We start from the raw sequence: 25620 nt of genomic DNA, 5'->3' as shown, positions 1-25620 counted from the left end.
GGATCGGGCACAACTGTCCAGTCCATCGAAGTCACTGGGGAACAATATCGAGTGGGTGTAAACCCCGATCCTGTGGGTCTCCCGCAATGTCTGTTCTCCGTCTAATGCTGCCAAACCTGCTGAATTTTTCCTGCATTTTCCGTTCCCCTGTCTTCTTGATTCACGCTGCCTCTTGGTGTTGGGGGAAAGAATCAAATGAGAAGAGAAAATAAGCTCTTTATTAAAATTTAAATGGTCACAAAATGCATTTAATACAATTCTCGCATGCACTCACTTTTTGATTGTCAGTCAGCACGAAATATCTAAAACCTAATTTATGACAGTCAACCATTCCATGTCTGCATCCCACAGCCGAAAAATAATCTGACTATAAGCAATAACAGTAACCTTGGTTGACTGTATAATATTGAGTCGTGGATAGAGAAGTGTCTCCACTGGACCTAGTTTTTATTGCCTGGCACTAGGGATTTTCATTGAGTCATTGCTCAAATAATGCAGAAACATTATTCTCACAACCTTTTTATTTAGCAAGAGGACGATAAATTCAAGATGAGTTACATTTGCAAATCTGATCAAATCTACTTTTTGGGGGAAATGAATGTCATATAAAATTACTACCAAATAGTGAATTTATATGACTGATCTTATTTTCACTCATTGTGAATATTGGTTAATACAGTGCGAGAATAGTTGAGTGCACATGGCTCCCTCCCTCTTTATTGTGCACAGTTTTGGACTTCTTACCCAAGGGAGGTTAGACTTGCCATTGAGAGACTGCAACAAAGGTTCACCAGACTGATTCCTGGGATGGGGGGCAGGGGGAGGGGGACGTTGGGTATTGTCCTATAAGGAGAGATTGAGTAGACTAGGCCTATATTCTCTAGAGTTTAGAAGAATGAGAGGTGATCTAATTGAAACATATTAAATTCTTACAGTGCTTGACAGGGTAGATGCAGGGAGGATGGTTCCTCTGGCTGGAGAGTCTGGAATCAGGGGTCACAGTCTCAGAATAAGGGGTCGGCCATTTAGGACTGAGATGAGGAGAAACTTCTTCACTCGGAGTTGGTGAATCTTTGGAATTCTCTACTCCAGCGGTCTGTGGAGGCTCAAGCCTTTGAGTGTATTCAAGACAGTGATTGCTAGATTTTTGGATATTAAGGGAATCAAGGGATATGGGGATAGTGCAGGAAAGTGGAGTTGAGGTCGAAGATCAGCCATGGTCTTATTGAATGGTGGAGCAGGCTTGAGGGGCCGAATGGCCGACTCCTGCCCCGAATTATGTTCTATGTTCTCCTTCTAACACTTCTCCTAATCCAATCACTTGTACATCTGCAGATTCTCTCTCCCATCTCCCATCACTTCTGAAACTAATTTCATCCATGAAGCCCATGACAATCACCTCCTTTTGCAACTCTCTTCAACCTACGTCCTTCATCAAACACTTTCTTCTGTGCATTATCAGCCTCGCACGATTCTATCCTGAGGGTCTGGAACTCACTGCCTGAAAGGATGGAAGAGACAGAAACCCTCATCGCACTTAAAAAACTTCTTGAAGTACCATAACCTGCAAGGCTACGGACCACGAGCTGGAAAGTGGGATTGGACTTGCTGGCTCTTTTTCGACCAGCACAGACACGATGGGTCGAATGGCCTCCTTCTGTACCGTAAATTTCTCTGATTATATTCCATTATTCCAAACTCTTGCAAAACCTGGTGTCATCACCCTGGCCTTAAAAAGCTTACCCCTTGAATCTTGTATGCTCACAGGTCACCATCCAATCCTCAATCTCGTCTTTCTCTCCAAGAACCTTGAATGCATTGTTCTTGCCCAACTATAAGGTGGCCTCTCTCACCCCTCCTTGTGAGAATCGCTTCAATTTCACAACTCATAGCGCTGCCCTGGTCAAATTCATCAATAATAACCTTTGTGATGTGGATTGTGGCTCACTAGCCTTGCTTGTCATTGGAGTATTAGGAACGGGAGCATTCAGCCCCTGAACTCTGCTCCACCATTCAATTAGATCTCGGCTGATCTATATCTCAATGTCATTTAGCCGCCTTGAACCTATCCCTGTTGAACCTTCCACTCCTTCCAGGTGAAACAGCGATTTACTTGTACATCTTTCAGTTTAACATTATGTATTCGCTGCTCACAATGTGGTCTCCTCCACATTGGGGAGACCAAACATAGATTGGGTGACTGCTTTGCCGAAGACCTCCATTCAGTCCGTAAGCGTGACCCCGAGCTTCCGGCCGCCTGTCACTTTAATTCTCCGCTCCACTCCCACTCTGACCTCTCCGTCCTCGGCCTCTGACACTGTTCCAATGAAGCTCAACGCAAGCTCAAGGAACGGAACCTCACCCTTCGTCTAGGCACTTTACAGCCTTCTGGACACAACATCGAGTTTAACAATTTCAGACTATAAACTCTGCCTACATTTTGTTCAATTTTTTTTAACAAATCCCACCTTTTTTTCTCTCTTTCCCAGGGCAGCTGGTGACGACTCCATCATTCACACCCTAGCTAGACTCATCTTTTGTTTCTTAACTTGTTCCATTATCATCACATTTTTGCCCATCGTCCCTTTTGTCTCTCTAATCTCTCCTGCCTTCCACCCTGTCACAGACCTTCCCTTTTGTTCTTTCCTCCCCTCCCCCTTTCACTCCCCCTACACGTCTTTAAGAATCTGTTACATCTCAAACTTTTCCAGTTCTGACGAGGGGTCGGCGACCCGAAAAGCTAACTCTGTTTCTCTCTCACAGATGCTGCCGGACCCATTGGGATTTCCAGCGTTTTCTGGTTTTATTTCCGATTCCAGCAGCTGCAGTATTTTGCTTTTGTCCCATTGAACCTTCCTCTGGCTTTAACACTGACCGTTCCATTCGACTGCAAAACCAAGGTCCATCTCCACATCATGGTTCTCTCACAGTTCCATGCTTATCTGTTCCAGCGCAGTCAATAAATTAGTATATTTGTGATTGTTTTCTGTTCCTGCATTTGATGTCGACTTCTTTTTTTTAAATTGGAAAACAAATTAATCTCATGTTGGAATTTTCACAAGACCCAGTACGTACATGAAGCCAGAAGCCGTGGCAACTAATTCAGTCCTGGATAAGGTGACAATTATGCAATTGGCCCCTGAGGCCACAAAAGGCATTACCAGACAATTCTTTGCATACTCAGGAATTACATACAGCTATTCCAAATGTCTCTGGCCTTCATGCAATTCTGTAATGTCAGCGCAGAGGAATCAATTTAATTCGAGGCTCCTCCTTGTGATTATTAAGAATGCCATCTCCACAGCTTCGGAAAGACACTTCACCATGTCAGAAATAGGTCAGGCGGCATCTGTGGAGCGAGAAACAGAGTCAACGTTTCGGGTCAGTGACCTTTAGTCAGAATTGTAAAAAGTGAGCGATGTGACAGATTGTTGAGCAAGTGCAGGGGAAGGGGGGAGGGGGAGGAGGAGGAAAGAACAACAGGGAAGGTCTGTGATAGGGTGGAGGACAGGAGAGATTAAATGACAAAGGATATGATGAAAAGAAAAAAGAAAGTCTTGCATTTATATAGCGCCTTTCACGACCACCGGACAGTTCAAAGAGCTTTACAGCCACTGAAGTACTTTTTGGAGTGTCGTCACTCTTGTAACATAGGAAATGGAGCAGCCAATTTGTGCACAGCAAGCTCCCACAAACAGCAATGTGATAAGGACCAGATAATCTGTTTTGATAGTCAAAGGAGATGGTAATGGGACAAGTTAGGAAACAAAAGACGAGCGTGGAAGAGGTGCAAAAGGGAATGGCAGAAACATCAACAGCTGCCATGTGAAAAAATAGGGGCAGAGGTTTTTGTATATGCAGACAATGGATGTACTCTCTGTGTAGTCACTGTGTGGTTGCATAAGATGGAGACCTGTTTACCTGATGTACTATCAATAAGGTTTACACTGTATATATAAAAGCTGGCACCACCAGAGGGTGCAACTGGTGGAGACTGGGGTTTTCCTGCCCTGGTGGCAGGGGCTGTATAAAAGGGTAGCCACCATACGGCTTCCTCACTCTGGAGTTTGGAATAAAGGACCAAGGTCACTACAGTTTGAGTACAACACATTGTCCTCGTGGAGTCATTCATAAGTGAATTACAGACACAATAGAGGTTATGGACTGAAATTTTTGAATTAGAATTTGAGTCCAGAAGTGTCTAAATGAAAGATGAGGGGCTGTTCCTCGAGCTTATGTTGAGCTTCATTGGAACACTGTAAGAGGCCGAGGAGGGAGCGGTCAGAGCGGGAGTGGAGTGGAAATTAAAGTGACAGGTGACCGGAAGCTCGGGGTCACGCTTACGGACTGAACGGAGGTGTTCCACAAAGTGGTCACCCATCTCCTTCTGCTTTGTACTATCATCCCTTTTGTCTCTCTAATCTCTCCTGCCTTCCACCCTATCACAGACCTTCCCTTTTGCTCTTTTCTCCCCTCCCCCCTCTCCCTGCCCCTACACATTTGCTTAAAACCTGTTACATCTCTAACTTTCTCCAGTTGTGACGAAGGGTCATCGACCTGAAACGTTAACTCTGTTTCTCGCTCCACAGATGCCGCCTGACCCGTTGAGTATTTCCAGCATTTTCTGTTTTTATTTCACATTTCCTGCATCTGCAGTATCTTGCTTTTGTTTCACTTTATAAGAATATGGTCACTCACAATACATAATAACATAAGAGCATAAGAATTAGGAGCAGGAGTAGACCATTCGGCCCCTCGAGCCTGTTCCGCCATTAAATAAGATAATGGCTGATTGTCGACCTCAACACTTTCCCGCCCAATCCCCATATCCCTTGATTCCCTTAATATCCAAAAATCTTTCGATCTCTGTCTTGAATATACTCAAAGACTGAGCCTCCACAGCCCTCTGGGGCAGAGAATTCCAAAGATTCACCACCCTCTGAGTGAAGAAATTTCTCCTCATCTCAGTCCTAAATGGCCGACCCCTTATTCTGAGACTGTGCGACCCCTGGTTCTAGACTACTCCTACTAATAACAACACAACCAAAATTCACCAGTCATTTGCCCAGCATTGGTTATTTGGAGGGATATTTTCCCTTGGTCACTAATATTAATGATAGATATTGGCATGGGCTTGTGTGTTTATCTTTCTCAGAGACATGTTTGTTTAGAGCCTGCTGGTTTTAGAGACTGGAGAGCTTGTTTGCAGCTCTGCATTCAATGTGCAATTGGTTTGAGTCTGTTATCTCTGGTTATCTATTTAAGCAAAGTAAATTGGCTCCAGATGTAATACTTTGCTAGTATTTAACAATGTCAAAGAGCTCTCTAAAAAAAAATTACCAACATGTTCTCTACTTTGTAATCATCATGATTCTTTTTTGATAATATTAATAAAGGGAACAAGTTTATCCCTCCATTGGTTAGGTGCTAAGTCTTATTTATTTATTTATATACCCTCGCCATTCTTTCATTTCTCTGTTTATTTGAAACTTTACAGCTTACTTTTAATTTTTCAGGTTTATTCATGTCTAGCATGTAAATAGCTCTTTCTCGGGCTAGTGATTCAACCTGGGACCTTCCTGGCATGTGTGTGTGAGACCTGGTACCAAACCATTGAATTCACTCCGAAACCATGTTGAAGTGGGCGGGGGGGGCGGGGGGCAGGGAGAGAGTGGAGTAATTAAGGCTAATGCTTGGTAACGACTATTTAATCGGATTGTTATGGTGACTCTCACTCTTGAACAGAATCAGCTGTCAAAGCCACGGTGAAACTTGCAATATTGTACGGCTAAAGGATACTGGTTGAGTGAAAAGTCAGCCAGGGTTCTCGCTCCTAATTATTGGACTGTGTGTGGATGAAGGTGAGAGTGGGATTGGGTATCAGGAGAGGACAGGATTAGTCTTGGCAGTGATGCACCCTGTGGTTAAATAGCCTCCCAAAATTCTCATACATGAAAATAGCCATCTGGCAGAGGAAAAGGTGGTCCTCTGCCTTGTGCTGAGGCCATTAAAGGCACTTTATGAACTGTTCCTTCCTCGCCCTCCCTTGCTCGCTTCCTTTACTTCCTCTCTTCCTCCTTTCCCTCATTGCTCTTCCTCTCTTCCTTCTTCCTTCCCTTCCTCGCTCGCTTCCTTGCTCGCTTCCTTTCCTTCCTTCCTTCCTCTCTTCCTTCCTTCCTTGATTCCTTTCTCGTAGAATTGCGCCCCAGTAAAGATCTGTTGCCCACAGGAAGGTAAGGCAGGTTCACTCGAGAGGGCAGAAAAATTATGTGCTGAAAAGGGGTGTAATGGCCAGGAGGAAACAGCACTCAATAGGTTAACATCTGTCTCATTGGGCCAAAAAAAAAATGGGATGCTGTATAAGTCAGGGTGGACTGATGTCGGCAGCTTACTGGTAGAGCCACGGGACCTGGCGCAGTACTTGTACCGCGGGCACGCTGCTGGATTTCTGCTGGCTCTTATCTCGCCAGTCGACCAGAAGTTATGTCACCGTAGCCGAGGAACCGAAACTGTCGCTCAGCCGAGTGTGCAAATTTCAGGTGCGCAGCTTGGTGGAGCAGAAGGCCATCAGCGTTGAGGAGAATCAGTGCTGCCTTCTGTGACTGCCAACAAAAGTGGTCCAGCTTCGGAATATGCCACCCTGGGTTCTGGGCTGCACCACTCGACGTGGGCAGGCTCGAAATGCTTCACTTGAAATGCATTAGAAGCAGATAGAAATTAGTACTACGTTAAAGGTGCTATATCAATATAAGTTGTTGTTGTTGTGGTGTGAAAGACCCGTGCCAGCAATTTTCACCAGTGCTGCTTTTAGACAACGAGGACAAGCTGCGATGTTAACAGAAGGCAGCAAAATAAAACATAACTGCAGAGGGTGAGAGGAACAGCTTTAGATAGAAATTCCATAGAAGCTTTGTGCTCCGGTGCGCGAATAATCTGCAATAATATACATTGCTCTCCTGGTGATCTGTGCCCTGTACTGGGACTTTATTATGATGATGCATTCCTTCAGCGAGCTCCCCACTGTGCACTATGTTTCCTGCCTTGGCTTCTGATATGATTTAATAGTCCGCCCACCGAAGTCTAGAGCAAGTGGAAGTGCTGGGCATTGCAGGATGCGAATGGCCAATCTCCTTTGCGATTTACAGCGCGCACTTGATCCAGCCCAGATTATGCAAGACGTATTCGTTTGTAAGCTTCTTTTCTTCAATTTTTTTTAAATTTCTCTTGTCCGTGGCATTGATTTTGTGCACATCAAGGTGAGAGAATGCAGCGTCGGGAATGGAATATTCACATGCTTTGTCTAGAGTCCGCATCAGCAGCTGCCCGGTTAAATACAACTGTGGTCTACAGAGAAAGATTTGCATTTATATAGCGTCTTTCATAAGAACATAAGAAATAGGAGAAGGAGTAGGCCAAACGGCCCCTCGAGCCTGCTCCGCCATTCAATAAGATCATGGCTGATCCGGTCATAGACTCAGCTCCACTTCCCCGCCCGCTCCCCATAACCCCTTATCCCCCTATCTTTAAGAAACTGTCTATTTCTGTCTTAAATTTATTCAATGTCTCAGCTTCCACAGCTCGCAGAGGCAGCGAATTCTACAGATTTACAACCCTCTGAGAGAAGAAATTTCTCCACATCTCAGTTTTAAATGGGCGGTCCCTTATTCTAAGATCATGCCCTCTAGTTCTAGTCTCCCCCATCAGTGGAAACATCCTCTCTGCATCCACCTTGTCAAGCCCCCTCATAATCTTATACGTTTTGATATGATCACCTCTCATTCTTCTGAATTCCAATGAGTAGAGGCCCTACCTACTTAACCTTACCTCATAAGTCAACCCCCTCATCCCAGGAATCAACCTAGTGAACCTTCTCTGAACTGCCTCCAAAGCAAGTATATCATTTTATAAATATGGAAACCAAAACTGCACGTAGTACTCCAGGTGTGGCCTCACCAATACCTTATATAGCTGTAGCAAGACATCCCTGCTTTTATACTCCATCCCTTTTGCAATAAAGGCCAAGATACCATTGGCCTTTCTGATCACTTGCTGTACCTGCATACTATCCTTTTGTGTTTCATGCACAAGTACCCCAGGTCCTACTGTACTGCGGCACTTTGCAATCTTTCTCCATTTAAATAATATTTCATGACCACCGGACATCTCAGAGCGCTTTACAGCCACTGAAGTACTTTTGGAGTGTAGGCACTGTTGTAATGTGGGAAACGCAGCAGCCAATTTGCGCATAGCAAGCTCCCACAAACAGCAATATGATAATGACCAGATAATCTGTTTTCGTTATGTTGATTGAGAGATAAATATTGGCTCCAGGACACTGGGAATAACTCCCCTGCTCTTCTTCGAAATAGTGTCATGGGCTCTTTTAACGTACACCTGAGAGAGCAGACTCGGTTTAATGTCTCATCCAAAAGACGGCGCCTCTGACAGTGTAGCATTCCCTCAGCACTGCACTGGAGTGTCAGCCTACATTTTTCTACTCAATCCCTGGAGTGGGACTTGAACCCACAACCTTCTGACTCAAAGGCGGTAAGAGCCCCAACAATGAGCGAGTCAGAATTGCTCTTGTGGGGACATTGTAGATATATCTCTGAAAGTCTCCTCTGTTCTACATTTCCAGTGAACCATGTCCTTTTGGAATATGTTTACAGCCCGCGTCCTAACTTGCACCGAGTCCAGTTCACCCACCCACCCTGTGTTCCATGACCTACATTGGCTTCTGGTTCTGCAATGCCTCGATTACAAACTTCTCATCCTTGTTTTCCAATCTCTCTTTCTATCAACCTCTCTCAAGAAACTGTTGCCTTTGATATGTTGAACTTTGAACTGTGTGTCCTTGTCTTCGAATCACAGGGAGAAATTTCCAAGATCTAGGGCTAGAAATTTGGCGATTTTGTGACCGGGCTTTTGGCGATATTTCACCCTTTTTGGCGAAAATCTGATCATCGGGAAATTCGGTAACATTTTGCGATGGCGCTTTCCATGTACCGCGGGGGAGAGGGGCTCCGCCGTGCAAGACCCGAAATCGTGTTTTCGCCCAAAATTTGTCTCTCTCCGCACCCGTATTCTGCACCCAAAATACCGACAGGGTAAAACCTGCATTGCAGCCCTGCCAGCAGTAGTTATTTTAAATTATTTTTTTAGCAATTCGCTTGATAAGTGTCTTGTGAATGTTTTATGAAGTTTGTTTTTCCAAATTTTATTTTTGCTGTTTTTCCTCCCTCCCAAGGCCACTCTCGCAGCGCTAGCGGCCTCTGACTAAAGTTGGCGAGGATCGCGGTTTGCGCCGCGGATCCTCGTGCAACACCGATTTTTACCGCTGCGCAAATTAAAGGTTGAACTTACAGCCGACTAGCAGTAGCAACGCGAAAACGGTAATTTTTCGCTGAAAACTGAATTTCTAGACTGTTACCTCTCTGTGATGCTGAAAATGTTGAAGCTCTCCATTAAGTGTTCTCTCATCTTTCTCTTCTCTGGGACGTCCATCTAAGCCATACATCTAAGTTGAAGAATCAGCCTTGTAGCTCTCCTCTGGCCTCGCTTCGAATAGCTCTACATCCTTTCTGTAATACGGAGACCAAAACTGAATGCAGTACTCCAGAAACAGCGCACCAGGTACATTGCCAATTCAATATTTTCTCAATAGTTTAAGTAAGAGATTATAGCCTTTTTAAAGGTTCTTGGACAAGACACCAATTAGTCAGCAGTTGAGCAAAAGATACAGCGTAATATATTTAACAACAGACGATAGTTCACCGGGTGGTTCACAGCCCTTGGTCTCTGGAAACTCTCGGAAACAGGCGACGTTGTCTTCAGTCTGTACTTTAACCTCGCAGCAATCTCTGTGTGAAGTTTTTCCTTGAGTATCGATGTCTTAGCCCATTTCATATCAAAGGTTCATTCGGCCAGTGTCCATATTGTCTTTAACAAAATCACCTTTTTTAATTGGTTCTAATGGTCAAAATACCATTGTCACTCAGACCACAGGTAATATCTTGGCCACGCCTGCCTCCAGTAATTTTCTATCAACTCTACTTTGTCCATGTTATACATTCTTTCACCTCACTGGAATTCGCCTTATCTCTTTTACTCCTAACAAGCAGTACCCGGTCTGGTACCAAGGGCCCATTTCAAACTGTCTCTCTAGTCTTGGTGATGTTCAGACGATCTCACTTAATCTAACAGGTGGATACCCTAACTCCCATGATCTGCCTTATTTTATGTTTCTCTATACTAACTATCTTTCAAATATCTTTGTAATTAGTTTTGTTAAACAAACTCTACTTTGCATTATAATATGCTTTACCAATTTGACCTTCACTCACAGTCCATGGCTACTTGTTATCTGAGCTTAGTCAAAACTGCTTTTGACTGCCTTTGCGTACATAGATCGGTCTCTAACATTCCCATGTTAGCAGAGAATCATGGGTAAGATTAGTTGGTAAATGACTATTATACATATATGATTCCCATCTACTATGACCTTCTAATACCAGTCTTTCGTACAAGAGTTTCACAAAATGTAACTTAGATTCCAGGAAAACAGACGCCAATTCAAATCCCTGATAACTATTGCTTCAACCACACAGATCTCCAAGTTACTTTAACATATTGGAAAAAATATGACCAAATTAGTTCTACCATTGCATTACATTCATTCATTGCATCGCTATGATCTATGCTTAATCACTAGCACTTCATAAACTTTGTAAAGACAAGTTGAATATTCGTATGATGTGACATTAATTAGAACGAGATTCATAGCTTCTATGTATTCAATTGAACAAACACCATTTGGCAAGTTAAATACACTTTCTATGAGTTTTCATTAAAAAAAAACTCACAGCCATTATCTGATCATTTTTTCTCAGCTGTGTCTGCCGTTAATTTTCCTTGATAAATTAGGAATCCGTAAATCACTATATTAATTACTAGATTGATTTATAAATATTTTCAGTCTGTTCAACATGTTCATAAATTATGTACAAACATTATTAAGCAAAATAATGAAAAGGTGTAATCAGGATTTACGAGAGCCTCGAGTCATTTTCTGGTCATAGAATTTTACAAATTGATCACCCGAAAATGTTCTTCCTGCTAATTGAAGAAATCAATTATTTTTTTTGAATTCACTGCATCAGAGATGCATGTGGAAGCACACATGATCTAATCACTCTTGATGACAGCTCAGCCTTTGTTAACATATTGTCTAATGAAGCTTTGTGAAGAGATTGTACTTTCAAGGCTGGGTTAACAGCTGTCGAAAACCAGAAAACCAGCTACGTAGCGGCTGCAATGCTTGGCGGATGACTCTTCCGAATCAAAGAATCATAAAAGTTTACGGCATGCAAAGACGGCCATTTGACCCATCGTGTCCGCGCTGGTCGGAAAAGAGTTGTCCAGCCCAATCCCACTTTCTAGCTCGTGGTCCGTCACCCTGTAGGTTACTGCATTTCAAGCGTGGGCAGATACAGCAGGGGACTGTGGAGGGATGTATCGGGGCCCAGGAGAGGTGTGAGTTCGGGGCCCAGAAGAGGCGTGGGCCCAGGGGCAGCACGGGCCAGCCCACACTGCGCTATGTGCGCGCGCTAGGTCCGCGCAGCAGAGCAGGTCTCCAGTCGTCTTGGTTAATCCTTGCCATTGGACCAAGACCTCGCTCTGTCAAGCCTGTGTGGTGGCTGGTGTGCAAAGGCCACCACATGTTAAAAAAATCCACGCACAGGCATCTTCCAACGTTCAGGATATAGTTCAGGACCTGGAATATTAGGTCCTTCATTGAAACACCTGTGAACTCATCTTTTTTTGGCGTGGAAGCAAGTCATCCTCGTTTCGGGGAACTGCCTATGATGCACCTGAAATACACATCCAAATTATTTAGAATGTTTTGAACATAGCCTGATAGTCATTGCAATGGTACAACATGTATAGTGATACATTTTTGTACAATGACACACTAGTGTCAGCTGTGGCTCAGTAGGTAGCACTTTCGCCTCTGCGTCGAAGATTGTGGGTTTAAGTCCCACTCCAGGAATTGTAGCACAAAAAAACCTAGGCCTTCTGTTGCCTAGACCCCAAGCTCTGGAACTCCCTGCCTAAACCTCTCTACCTCTCTTTCCTCCTTCAAGACGTTTCTTAAAACCTATGTCTTTGACTAAGCTTTTGGTCACCTGTCCTGATTTCTACTTATGCGGCTCGGAATCAATTTTTTTAATCTCCTGTGAAGCGCCTTGGGATGTTTCAATACTTTAAAGATGCTATATAAATTCAAGTTGTTGTTGTTGTTGTTTAAGTTCCACCATTACCCCTGCCCACCCCCTCCATTCCCCCTCCCACTCCATTTTCACCCCTCCCATCCTTTTGATACACGTTGACAGACTTACAAATGGCTTTGTACTTTGTCTTTTAATCTTCACATAAAAAGGATAGTAAAACAGAGAATAATGGACACCTGGGAATGCTTGCATAGGGGAATAACACACAGCCGGCAGTGAGTTGCACGCACTACATTATGAGGTCTGGTGCTGCCTTGGAGCAGATGCGAGAGCATGTTATTCTTTGTAACCTGCACCAATGCGATGTTGCTTATTACTTACTGGGCTTTTTATTGGCTGGCCGGATGGCAACACAGATAGCAACAGACAGATGGCATCGACGATCAGATCACGTGCCTGAGAAAGAAATTGAATCGCGTCGCTCGGACAGCAGTGGTATCAGGATGCCACTATATGTCATCGTCAGCTGTGGCTCAGTGGGTAGCACCCTCGCCTCTGTGTCAGAAAGTTGTGGGTTCAAGTCCCACTCCAGGGACTTGAGCCCATAATCCAGGCTGACACTCCAGTGCAGTGCCGAGGGAGTGTTGCACTGTCGGAGGTGCCGTCTTTCAGATGAGACATTAATACGAGGCCCCTTTTGCTCTCTCAGGTGGACGTAAAAGATCCCGTGGCACTATTTCGAAGAAGAGCGGGGGAGTTATCCTCTCTGTCCTCGCCAATATTTATCCCTCAATCAACATTACAAAAACAGATTATCTGTTTGTGATCGCATTGCTGTTTGTGGGAGCTTGCTGTGCGCAAAATGGCTGCCACGTTTCTCACATGACAACAGTGACTACACTCCAAAAGTACCTCATTGGCTGTGAAGCACTTTGCGACGTCCAGTGATCGTGAAAGGCATTGGAGAAATGCAAGTCTTTCTTTATGTCACTGGCGAATTGCATAGCGTGTATACATTAAAAAGTTGTATGGAACCAAGGGGTTCCGATGATAATGCAAACTGTTGAGAACAAAGCCTAATCTTTACCCTCAACTATTTTGTTGATACTTTAATCAAATGCCCCCTTTTGACAAGGGCACTAGAACGCACAAATTAACAATTTTAAACTGTAACGAAAACCTTTAATCAAATTAGAATTTGGTTGCCAGGAGTGATGATGCACTCCTGTCCCTCTGGTGCCCAACACTCGCGGAAGGCCGCGAGCGTACCAGTGGACACCGCCTGCTCCATCTCCAGGGACACCCTGGCTCAGATGTAAGCGCGGAAGAGAGGCAGGCAGTCGAGCTGAATGATCCCTCAACCGCCCGCTGCCTGGACTGGTTGATGGGCCCCTTGGCCAGGCCCAGGAGCAGTCCCACAAGGAGGCCTTCCGACCTGCCCGCTCCCCTCCGCACAGAGTGCCCAAAGATCAGGAGCGCGAGACTAAAGTGCAACCAGAATTTGAGGAGCAGCCCCTTCAAATATTGGAATAGGGGCTGCAACCTGACAGCATTCAACATATACACGTAACACTGACTCTTCCAGACCGCAGAAATTACAGGCGGCCTGGGAGTCTGTGAACCAACTTAAAAACCGATTGCATGGGACTGCCCCGTGTAACACCCTCCTGCCTTCAAACTTGGTGACATCCTGTACCAGACATTGTGACCTTTGTCTTGTGTCTCTCGATCAAAAAAGTTTGCAACTGTCGTCCGAACTCCTTTGTTAGTTTAGTGCCTTACCATCACCTCAAGTCTTCCCTTTTATTATATAATTCATTAGAACATTAAAAAAAGATTACGGTTGAGAGAGTTCTTTGAAGTTCATGCCTCTTGTAATCCAACTCACTCAGACAGGCGTTCAACGGTATTTTGAATGATCCTGAAGTCTTTGAGTAAAATGGTATATTTTTTTAATACGCCTGTATTAAATATACATTCTATTGTGCATGCAAGCACTCTCTCAATGAGTCCACGAGGCAGTGGTATGGCACTTGAACTGTACAGACTGTAGTCCTTTAATGCAGCTCCTAGAGTGAGGACACCAAGAGGTGAGCTCCCTTTTATACTGGGTTACCCGCAGAGTACAGGTGACCCTAAGGTCTCCAGCAGCAGCACCCTCTGGTGTACAGGTATGGTATATACAGGGTGAAGGTACATTTAGGTCTTGTGTTACAGTACATCATTGACATGCATACATAACACTTTCCACTCATTTAAATTCATGTTCTCTGCTCCTGCTGGCTGGGCTAACCTTGAAGTAATATCCAGGACTTGCCCTTGACACTTTCAATCTGTAAATCAGGCTCCCTCCTAACCCGCTTCTCGCTAGACGATGGAGACTGATTTTCTCTAATCTTTCCCCATGGCCCGTCCCCCCCTTTATACTTGGAATACCTTCCTCTTGCTCTTTGCTGCATTCTCTCCAGCACTGTCCACGGTATTTTGAGAATGGTCTCACTGGTGGACAGCTTCAGAATGACTTCTGCTTATTCTGCCCTGGCTGTGTCTCTGCACATTCCATTTGATTGATCAGCAAGCTTGGCCACATTGTCTCAACATTGAAAATAAGGCGTCCACTGTTGATCCCATTAAGCCTGATTTAAATCTCTAGTTCTATTCCATTTCTTGTATTGCTATGACACTCATTCTCTTGCCCGGTAGGCAACTCTTAACACGCAAGCTCGAGGAACAGCACCTCATTTTTCATTTCGGCACTTAACAACCTTCTGGACTAAATATCAAGTTCAACATTTTCATAACCTGTGCCCATAGTTTGCTCTCTTTCCTCCTTTTTTGTTAAATCTCCGCACCCCCCCCGCCCCCGCCGATCTTATGTATTTTATTTTCTCTCTCTTTCCCATGACAGCTGGTAATAATTCCACCATTCACACTCTATCTAGACTCATCTGTTTCTAACTTCTGCCATTACCATCTCAAGTCGGCCCGTCATCGCTTTTGTCTCTCAAATCTCTCCTGCCTTCCACCCTATCACAGACCTTCCTGTTTGCTCATTCCTCCCCTCACCCTTTCAGTGCTCCTTAAGAATCTGTTCATTTCGAACATTCGCCAGTTCTGACGAAGGGTCACCGACCATGAAATGTTAACTCTGTTTCGCTCCACAAATGCTGCCTTACCCGCTGAGATTTCCAGCATTTTCTGTTTTTATTAACTCTTAACATTGGTCTGAATTAAATTTCATTTACCATTCATTCATCCCGTTGCATAACTATATCTCTACGCCTTCTGCAAAGCATTAGCTATGTCCACCCTCTCTACTTTTCTCTCTACTTTACTATTGTATTCAAAGCGAACAAGCTTACAATTGGTTTCTGCATCCAGATTATTTTTGTATGTAAGAAGGGAGCAAGATGCCGAGCCCAACATCTCCTGGCTGGCCTCCCACTTTCTACGCTACGTAAACTTGAGGTCATCCAAAACTCGGCTGGCTGTGTCCTAACTTGCACCAAGTCCCGCTCACCCATCACCCCTGTGATCGCTGACCTACATTGGCTCCCGGTTAAGCAACGCCTCAATTTCAAAATTATCATCCATGTTTTCAAATTCCTCCATGGACTTGCCCCTCCCTATCTCTGTAATCGCCTCCAGACCCACAACCACCCCTCCTCCCCCACCCCCCACGAGATATCTGTACTCCTCTAATTCTGCCCTCTTGAACATCTCTGATTATAATCGCTCAACCATTGGTGGCCTTGCCTTCTGTTGCCTAGGTCCCAAGCTCTGGAATTTCCTGCCTAAACGTCTCTGCCACTCTACCTCTCTCTCCTCCTTAAAACCTACCTCTTTAACCCAGCTTTTGATCACCTGCCCTAATTTCTCCTTATGAGGCTGTGTTCTTAGAATACTCCTGTGAAGCACTTTGGGAAGTTTTGCTACATTAAAGGCGCTATATAAATAAAAGTTGCTGTTATCTCTCGCTAACAGCCCTCACTGCCCAATCTGGCAGGACTTCTCTCATGGGTAGTCTCTGTTTCTTTCTGTTTATCCGTTTTGATCCCAAAATCCCCTCTCACTCCACTTTCTACCTTGGATTCCCATTGCATTTTTATAGTTTTGTTGGAAGTTTCTTCAATTGAAACCTTGCCAAAGGTTTTTTTTGAAAATTAAATAAGTTAGGTCATGGGGACGTGCCACTATCTACTTTACTTGTGACGGCCGCAAGAAAGACAAGGGTGTAAATGTTAAGCTGTGGGATACTGACGGGATCAGATCATTCGCCCAATTTTTGACCTTGCTCCATTTAAGTTAATGGGAAGTAAAATCGAACATGGTGTAAACTGATTCGATCCTGTCAATTTCCCGCTGGGCAGGTTAGTTTAAAATGACTCCCAAGGAGATTTGTTAAGCAGGATCTGATTTTTCTAAATCCATGCTGACTGTTCCTTATTAAAGCCGATGCTGTATAGTAGCTCCTGCGGCTTACTCCTTAGAAAGGTTTCCATTAATTTGCTCCCTAGGGATGATAGGCTAATGGGCCAGTAGTTTCCTGGGTCAGACTCGTGTTACTAATTTAAAGTATGTTTCATTGCTTCCAATTCTGCAAAATTTCTACCAAAAAACGAATTAATTGCCAATTCAATTCACTGCTACCACGGGACCTTGTGTTAGAATTGGCTGCCATGTTGGATCACATAATAGCAGTGACTACACTTCACAAAGTAAGCCACTGGTTGTAAAATGCTTTGCAAGATCCACAGAAACTGCTTCACTGTGAGTTCTTCCTTCACTTTGGCTGCTCGTTAACTCAAGCTAGATGTCTCATTTATTTTGATTTCCCCAAGACACGATTTCAAATTCCTTATCTTCTAAAGTTGTCCTGTAAATAAATAACGCTACTCTGCCCGCCTCCAAGTTTCCCTCCACGTTACCCACCATCCTGACTTGGAAATATATCGCCGTTCCTTCATCGTCGCTGGGAACGCCCTTCCTACCAGCTCTGTGGGAACACCTTCACCACACGGACTGCAGCGGTTCAAGAAGACGGCTCACCACCACCTTCTCAAGGGGCAATTAGGGATGGGCAATAAATGCCGGCCTTGCCAGCAACATCCACATCCCAAGAACTAACCAAAAAAATTAGAATCTCTATCTTTCCAGATAACCTCGCAAATTGCATTCACTCCTATTGTGTATGCAAGCACTCTGTAGTAATGACTCTATGAGGTAAGGGGATAGTACTTGAACTGTATTGACCTTGGTCCTTTATTGTAGCTCCAAGAGTGAGGACACCAAGAGGTGAGCTCCCTTTTATACTGGGTTACCTGCAGTGTATAGGTGACCCTTCGGTCTCCAGCAGCAGCACCCTCTGGTGTACAGGTATTGTGTATGCAGGTTGAAGGTAATTCAGTGGTCTAGTGTTACAGTACATACATTAACATGCATGCATAACAACTCCCAGCTTTTATGATGAGCTATGATTCAAGGATACTTCTTCCACTATATCTTCTTTCATGCCGGATGGATGAGAACAGGGTCAGACTCTCAAATCCTCCACAGCCAAGTGGCTGCTCGCATTCAACACGTTGACTCATACTTGAAGAATTGTCACTTGCGTGATGTGCTGAGGGGCTGTTGGTACCGGTAGCAATGTTGCAGATCAAGAGCCAACACATTTGAGAGAAGAACATTTGAATTTCTTCAAATGGTAGATATTATACAGTTAAATGAGTGTCGAGCGAGTTGGAGGAGGAGAGGGGGTGAAATTGGGTGCATTTGCACCTTCTGTTAGTGCACTGTGGGGGTGCTAACGGGGCACAAATGACTTTCAAATGGTTCATTCTCGTTGGCAACCAGTAACTAGTGGGGTGCCGCAGGGATCAGTGCTGGGACCCCAACTATTTACAATCTACATTAACGACTTGAAAGAAGGGACTGAATGTAACAAGTTTGCTGATGATACAAAGATGGGAGGAAAAGCAATGTGTGAGGAGGACACAAAAAATCTGCAAAAGGACATAAGCTAAGTGAGTGGGCAAAAATTTGGCAGATGGAGTATAATGTTTGAAAGTGTGAGGTCATGCACTTTGACAGAAAAAAACAAAGAGCAAGTTATTATTTAAATGGAGAAAGATTGCAAAGTGCCGCAATACAATGTGACCTGGGAGTACTTGTGCATGAAACACAAAAGGATAGTATGCATGTACAGCAAGTGATCAGGAAGGCCAATGGTATCTTGGCCTTTATTGCAAAGGGGATGGAGTATAACTACAGCTATATAAGGTATTGGTGATTCCACACCTGGAATACTGCATGCAGTTTTGATTTCCATATTTACAAAAGGATCTATTTGCTTTGGAGGCAGTTCAGAGAAGGTTCACTAGGTTGATTCCGAGAATGAGGGGGTTGACTTATGAGGAAAGGTTGAGTAGATTGGGCCTTTACTCATTGGAATTCAGAAGAATGAGAGGTGATTTTATCGAAGTTTAGAAGATTATGAGGGGACTTGACAAGGTGGATGCAGAGTGGATGTTTCCACTGATGGGGGAAACTAGAACTAGAGGGCATGATCTTAGAATAAGGGGCCGCCCATTTGAAACAGAGAGGGGGGTTGTAAATCTGTGGAATTCGCTGCCTCAGACAGCTGTGGAAGCTGGGACATTAAATAAATTTAAGACAGAAATAGACAGTTTCTTAAACGTTATGGGGAGTGGGCAGAGAAATGGAGCTGAGTCCATGATCAGATCAGCCATGATCGTATTGAATGGCAGAGCAGGCTCGAGGTGCCGTATGGCCTACTCCTGTTCCTATTTCTTATGTTCTTATGTTCTAACAACTCCCGTTAAATTGGGCAGGGGTTTAGCCGCGGCGCTATGGCGTTGCTTCCCAATTTCCCACGCCCGGAGAGCATGATGTCATTGCCGCGCACATCGCACCGTTATAGTCCCGGCACCTAAATTGGGTTTCACGCTCTGAAACAGCGGCGGGCGATAATGGCGACTGCCTCGGGGGGTGGACACGTACCAGGCGGCCGGCCACTACCAGGGCCAACATTAAAGGGGAGATGGCCGAGTGCCGCTGGAAAAAAAAACCTTCCGTTTCGCTTCTGGCTCCGATGGCGCTTTTGGTCGCGGGGTCGGTGCCGCGATCGCTCAGCCCGGTGCTCTGCTGATCGCGAGGCAGCCCCGCTCCCTTGTGGTCCAGGTAAGTGGGTTCCCAATATGCGGAGTGTGCAGCATGGGTCCTTCCCTTTAATTCAGGGAAGAGCCGCTCCAACACGGCGGCGCCCCGCGGCCCAGTGTGTCGCGCTGCTGAGCCATGTGACCCGCTCCCGCCCCAGGAGGCAAGTGGAGCACTTGATTTAGCACTCCACTTCCTTTCAGGGGCGGTAAGCCCAATTTATCACGATAGCGGAGATTTCTGTGCCTTGTGCAAAGTCTTGCACCTCTCAATTTCTAGACATAGATGTTCTTTGTTTTGGGACTATTTTAAGTGTAAACTTGGTTGGTACAGGAGTGGGTATTTGCATGTAAATAGAATGCAAACAATTGGTGAGGATCAGATACGAATGCTTAGCACACTCGTCCTACATTCCTCTGTGCACTTTTTTAGGAACATTGTAACATTAGAATGGTTACAGCACACAAGGAGGCCATTCGGCCCATCGAGCCCATGCTGACTCCTTGGAAGAGCACCTCAGCTAGTCCCACTCCCCCGCCCTTTCCCCGTAGCCCTGCAATTTTTTTCCTTCAGGTACTTATCCAATTCCCCTTTTGAAAGCCGCGATTGAGTCTGCCTCCACCACTCTTTCAGGTAGCGCATTCCAGATCCTAACCACTCGCTGCGTAAAAAAAGTTTTCCTTCATGTCGCCTTTGGTTCTTCTGCCGAACACCTTAAATCTGTGTCCTCTGGTTCTCGGCCCTTCCGCTAATGGGAACAGTTTCTCTCTATCCACTCTGTCCAGACCCTCCATGATTTTGAACACCTCCATCAAATTCCCTCTCAACCTTCTCTGCTCCACGGAGAAGCCCAGCTTCCTCGATTCCCTTACCTAACATAAATCTAGCGATATTAGTCTTGAAAGTTCGAATTGTCCTAGCATCCATAGCCTTTAGTGTGAGAGAGTTCCAAATTTCTACCACCCTTAGGCAGGCATGAATCCATCTATTTCCAATCTTCCCAAAAGCCGCCAGCGTTATTGATTCATGGCGGCATATAAACTGCAGAATGGGGGCTTGTAATCTCAGCTGACGTTCCAATGCAGCACTGAGGGAATGCTACATTGTCCTACGATGAGAAATTAATCTAAGATCAGATCTTCCTATTCGGATGGTGTAATGTATGCACTTGTGAGGTTGCTTACGGGTTTGTTGAGCTGGGAGTGGCTTAGCCAGTTACGTTTTGTTCACAAGACTCAATAAAACCCCGGCCAGTTGGGTTCGGGGGATCCACGATGAGATATGCAGTTTTGAGCCTGGTGGATGGACTGGTAATGTATCATGTGATTGTTAAACCTTTTGCTAATAAACCAACTCATTCTTAAGCAAAGAACCCATCAAGCAAATACATTACAAGCGGGACATAAAACATTCCAGTGCACGACTCGGAGAAAGGCAGAATGTTCCTGGTCAACATTCCTCCCTCCAACTACCCCAACAATTTGCATTTATTTAGCACCTTTAGCCTCCCACAAAGTACCACCAAAAATCAGATTAGCCGGGTCTCAATTCTCTGCTGTTTTTTTTGTGGGGGCTGGCGATGACCACTGTGGCTGTTAAATCTGTCAGGAACATTGAAGCAAACAGTGGCAACAACTAGTTCAGAACTCTGCCCGTTGCAAAGTGCTGCTAATATCTGGTTGAGACCAATTGAGGTCTGTGCACGGCATTATTTGCTTCCCTGCGTTGACTTTCGCTAATCGTTACTTAAACACTCCGCTGGTCTGTCTGCTTCTAATTTGAGCAGTAGTCACAATAAAATGGTGGGCTGCTGTCAACATGAGCACCATTACCAGTGTTCGAAGACCAGGCCCTCAAAACTGCCACCAAGCTCATGGTCTACAGGGCTGTAGTGATATCCACTCTCCTGTATGGCTCAGAGACATGGACCATGTACAGTAGACACCAAATGGTTGGAGAAATACCACCAATGATATCTCCGCAAGATCCTGAAAATCCCCTGGGAGGACAGACGTACCAACATTAGCGTCCTTGACCAGGTCAACATCCCCAGCATTGAAGCACTGGCCACACTTGATCAGCTCCGCTGGGCAGGCCACATTGTTCGCATGCCAGTCACGAGACTCGCAAACCAAGCGCTCTACTCGGAACTCCTTCACAGCAAATGAGCCAAAGGTGGGCAGAGGAAACGTTGCAAGGACACCCTCAAAGTCTCCCTGATAAAGTGCAACATCCCCACTGACACCTGGGAGTCCCTGGCTAAAGGCCGCCCTAAGTGGAGGAAGTGCATTCGGGAGGGCGCTGAGCACCTCGAGTCTCGTCGCCGAGAGCATGCAGAAATCAAGCGCAGGCAGCGGAAAGAGCGTGCGGCAAACCTGTCCCACCCATCCCTTCCCTCAACGACTATGTCCCACCTGTGACAGGGACTGTGGTTCTCGTATTGGACTGTTCAGCCACCTAAGAACTCATATATTTTAAGAGTGGAAGCAAGACTTCCTCAATTCTGAGGGACTGCCTATGATGATTGTGTGTAGTGTTCGGCTCAGTGCGCTGAAATGCAACACAGAATGTATCTAATCACAGCCCTGGCACTGATGACTGATATCGCATGTAGCCCGACCAGGTCAGAGTGGTAGGTTCTCCGTATTAAACAACATCACACAACTTATTTGTTAAAATTTATTCGTTCGCGTTTGTGACGGTGAGGCCAGACTTTCGGCTTCATTGTCAGTGATTTTCTCGGTGTTATAGCTGGTCTTTTGCCCAGCGAAAGTTTCCACGCAAGTTTCCACATCTGAAGTCGCCCGCCGGGACCAGAACGCCCTCTTGCAACGCCGAGAACAACTGCCAGGGCGTAAGTTTGTGCTCAACTGCCGACGTCCAGATCGCCGAGAAACCTGGCCTGTAAGCGCTGCTTAAACAGGGCGGTAAGGGGGGCCCCTGCACAGAAAGGTAAATTAAAGGTTATTTAATTATTTTTTTTTAATTTTACCATGGCGATTAGGGTTAAAACCATCTTGGGAATGCTTTAAGTGTTTATTTTTTTCAATGACTTTTTAAAAAGTTTTTCCCCCTCTGTAGGCCCAACCAAAGCCTCGGACTAAATTTCACTACTTACCGTCCATTCCGGTAACGACTGCCCATTTGGCTAACTTTGCACTCACCCGCCGAGAAAAGCGCCGACAATGAGTGTGCAAGGCCCGTTTTCTCGCCGGGCGATCAGTTTTACTTACTTTTACCTTTTTAAAATGGAAATTCTCGCCAGCTTTTTTTCGCCGAACGTTAGCGTTGCTTCTCAGCGGGCAATCGGGCATTGAGGGCCTTTAGGGAAAGTCTGGTCCCATGAAACGACTGGATTGTTGTAAAAACCCATCTGGTTCACTAATGTCCTTCAGGGGAAGGAAATTTGCCGCCCTTACCCGGTCTGGCCTACATGTGACACCAGACCCACAGCAACGTGGTTGATTTTTAACTGCCCTCGGTGATTCAAGAAGTTAGCTCAGCATCATCACCTCGAAGGCAATTAGGGATGGGCAATAAATTCTGGCCATGCCAACGACACCCACATCCTATGAACGAATAAAAAAAAAAAGTTTCTTCCTGTGGGTGACTCTCAAGGAGATCATCACAGAAATGAGAAGAGAGCGTTATATTTTCCTCCATTCTCTGATTTCAGTGAAAGAAATAGATGTGGGTATAAAGCTAATTATTCATAACATTAGCAACCAGAGCATATGTAGCCCAAATGTTAAAGCACTGGAGAAGTACCATCAAGGTTGTCTCTGCAATATCCTGCAAATGCATTGGCAGGGTGGGCGCACCAGTGTCAGCGTTCTCTCTCAGGCCAGCATCGAGGCATTGACCACGCTCGATCAGGCCCAACAGGCGGGCCACATTGTCAGCATGCCCGACTCCCAAAACAAGCGCTCTACTCCGAGCTACGTCACGGGAGATATAGGAGGGCAGAGAAAATGCTTCTCAGACACCCTCAAAGCCTCCTTGAAAAAGTGCAACATCCCCACCGATTCTTGGGAATCCCCGGCCCAAGACCGCTCAAAGTGGAGGAGAAACATCTGGGACGGCGCTGGACACCTCGAGTCTCTTCGCCGGGAGCACGCGGAAGCCAAGCGCAAACAGCGGAAGGAGCGCACGACAAATAACAAGAACATAAGAAATAAGAACAGGAGTAAGCCATACGGTCCCTCGAACCTGCTCCGCCATTCAATAAGATCATGGCTGATCTGATCATGGACTCAGCTCCACTTCCCTGCCCGTTCCCCATAACCCCTTATGGGTTAACAAACTGTCTATTTCTGTCTTAAAGTTATTCAATGACCCAGCTTCCACAGGTCTCTGAGGCAGCGAATTCCACGGATTTACAACCCCCTGACAGAAGAAATTTCTCCTCATCTCAGTTTTAAATGGCCACCCATTATTCTAAGATCATGCCCCTAGTTCTAGTCTCCCCCATCAGTGGAAACATCCTCTTTGCATCCACTTTGTCAAGCCCCCTCATAATCTTATATGTTTCGATAAGATCACCTCTCATTCTTCTGAATTCCAATGAGTAGAGGTCCAACCTACTCAAGTTTTCCTCTTAAGTTAAGTCCCTCATCCCCGGAATCAACCTAGTGAACCTTCTCTGAACTCCCTCCAAAGCAAGTATATTATTTCGTAAATATGGAAACCAAAACTGCACGCAGTATTCCAGGTGTGGCCTCACCAATACCTTATATAGCTGTAGTAAGACTTCCCTGCTTTTATGCTCTATCCCCTTTGCAATAAAGGCCAAGATACCATTGGCCTTCCTGATCACTTGCTGTACCTGCATACTATCATTTTGCGTTTCATGCACAAGTACCCCCAGGTCCCGCTGTACTGCGGCACTTTGCAATTTTTCTCCATTTAAATAATAATTTGCTCTTTGATTTTTTTCTGCCAAAGTGCATGACCTCACACTTTCAAACATTGTACTCCATCTGCCAAATTTTTGCACACTCACTTAACTTGTCTATGTCCTTTTGCAAATTTTTTGTGTCCTCCTCACACATTGCTTTTCTTCCCATCTTTGTATCATCAGCAAATTTGGCTACTTTACACTCGGTCCCGTCTTCCAAGTTGTTAATATAGATTGTAAATAGTTGGGGTCCCAGCACTGATCCCTGCGGCACCCCACTAGTTATTGGTTGCCAACCAGAGAATGAACCATTTATCCCAACTCTCTGTTTTCTGTTAGTTAGCCAATCCTCTATCCATGCTAATATATTACCCCCAACCCCGTGAACTTTTATCTTGTGCAGTAACCTTTTATGTGGCACCTTGTCAAATGCCTTCTGGAAGTCCAAATACATCACATCCACTGGTTCCCCTTTATCCACCCTGTTCATTACATTGTCAAAGAACTCTAGCAAATTTGTCAAACATGACTTCCCCTTCATAAATCCATGCTGACTCTGCCTGACTGAATTTTGCTTTTCCAAATGTCCTGCTACTGCTTCTTTCATAATGGTCTCCAACATTTTCCCAACCTCAGATATTAGGCTAACTGGTCTATAGTTTCCTGCTTTTTGTCTGCCTCCTTTTTTAAATAGGGGCGTTACATTTGCAGTTTTCCAATCTGCTGGGACCTCCCCAGAATCCAGAAAATTTTGGTAAATTACAACCAATGCATCCACAATCCCTGCTGCTAAATCAAGCCACCCCGCCCCCCCATCCACCCATCCTTCCAACCACCATCTGCCTCACCTGCGACAGAGACTGTAGGTCCTGCTTTGGGCCTAAATAAAGCAGAAGCAAGGTACCTTGCTTAGTTAAACAGTATTCAGTTGGAACCTTTATTGCATACATAACACTTCCACACTAAAATGATTTCTAAGGTGACTGATGAGCCCAATGCAGGACCTACAGTCTCTGTCACAGGTGGGGCAGATGGTGGTTGGAGGGACTCTCAAAATGGCTGGCCTTTTATACCTGAGCAGCACCATGTGCGTGCTGCTCAGTGGCCTCCAACAATGACGCCATCTGGTGGCTACAAGCAGAATGTGCAGACATGACAGGAAGCAAGTCATCTTCGACTCCAGGGGACTGTCTCAGAAGAAGAAGCAGCCCAAATGTTCAGAATTACATTGTACTACTAATATTTAAAGCCCATTCCTTTTCCTATGCTCTTTTTCCTGAATCGGTTTTGTTAAATTTGAAGGGCCTCTTTCTTTTT

The sequence above is a fragment of the Pristiophorus japonicus genome, chromosome 21, assembly GCF_044704955.1.
Source record: "Pristiophorus japonicus isolate sPriJap1 chromosome 21, sPriJap1.hap1, whole genome shotgun sequence".
NCBI classification, from domain to species: domain Eukaryota; kingdom Metazoa; phylum Chordata; class Chondrichthyes; family Pristiophoridae; genus Pristiophorus; species Pristiophorus japonicus.
The sequence above is the reverse complement of the archived record's forward strand: the minus strand, read 5'-3'. Positions refer to the sequence as shown.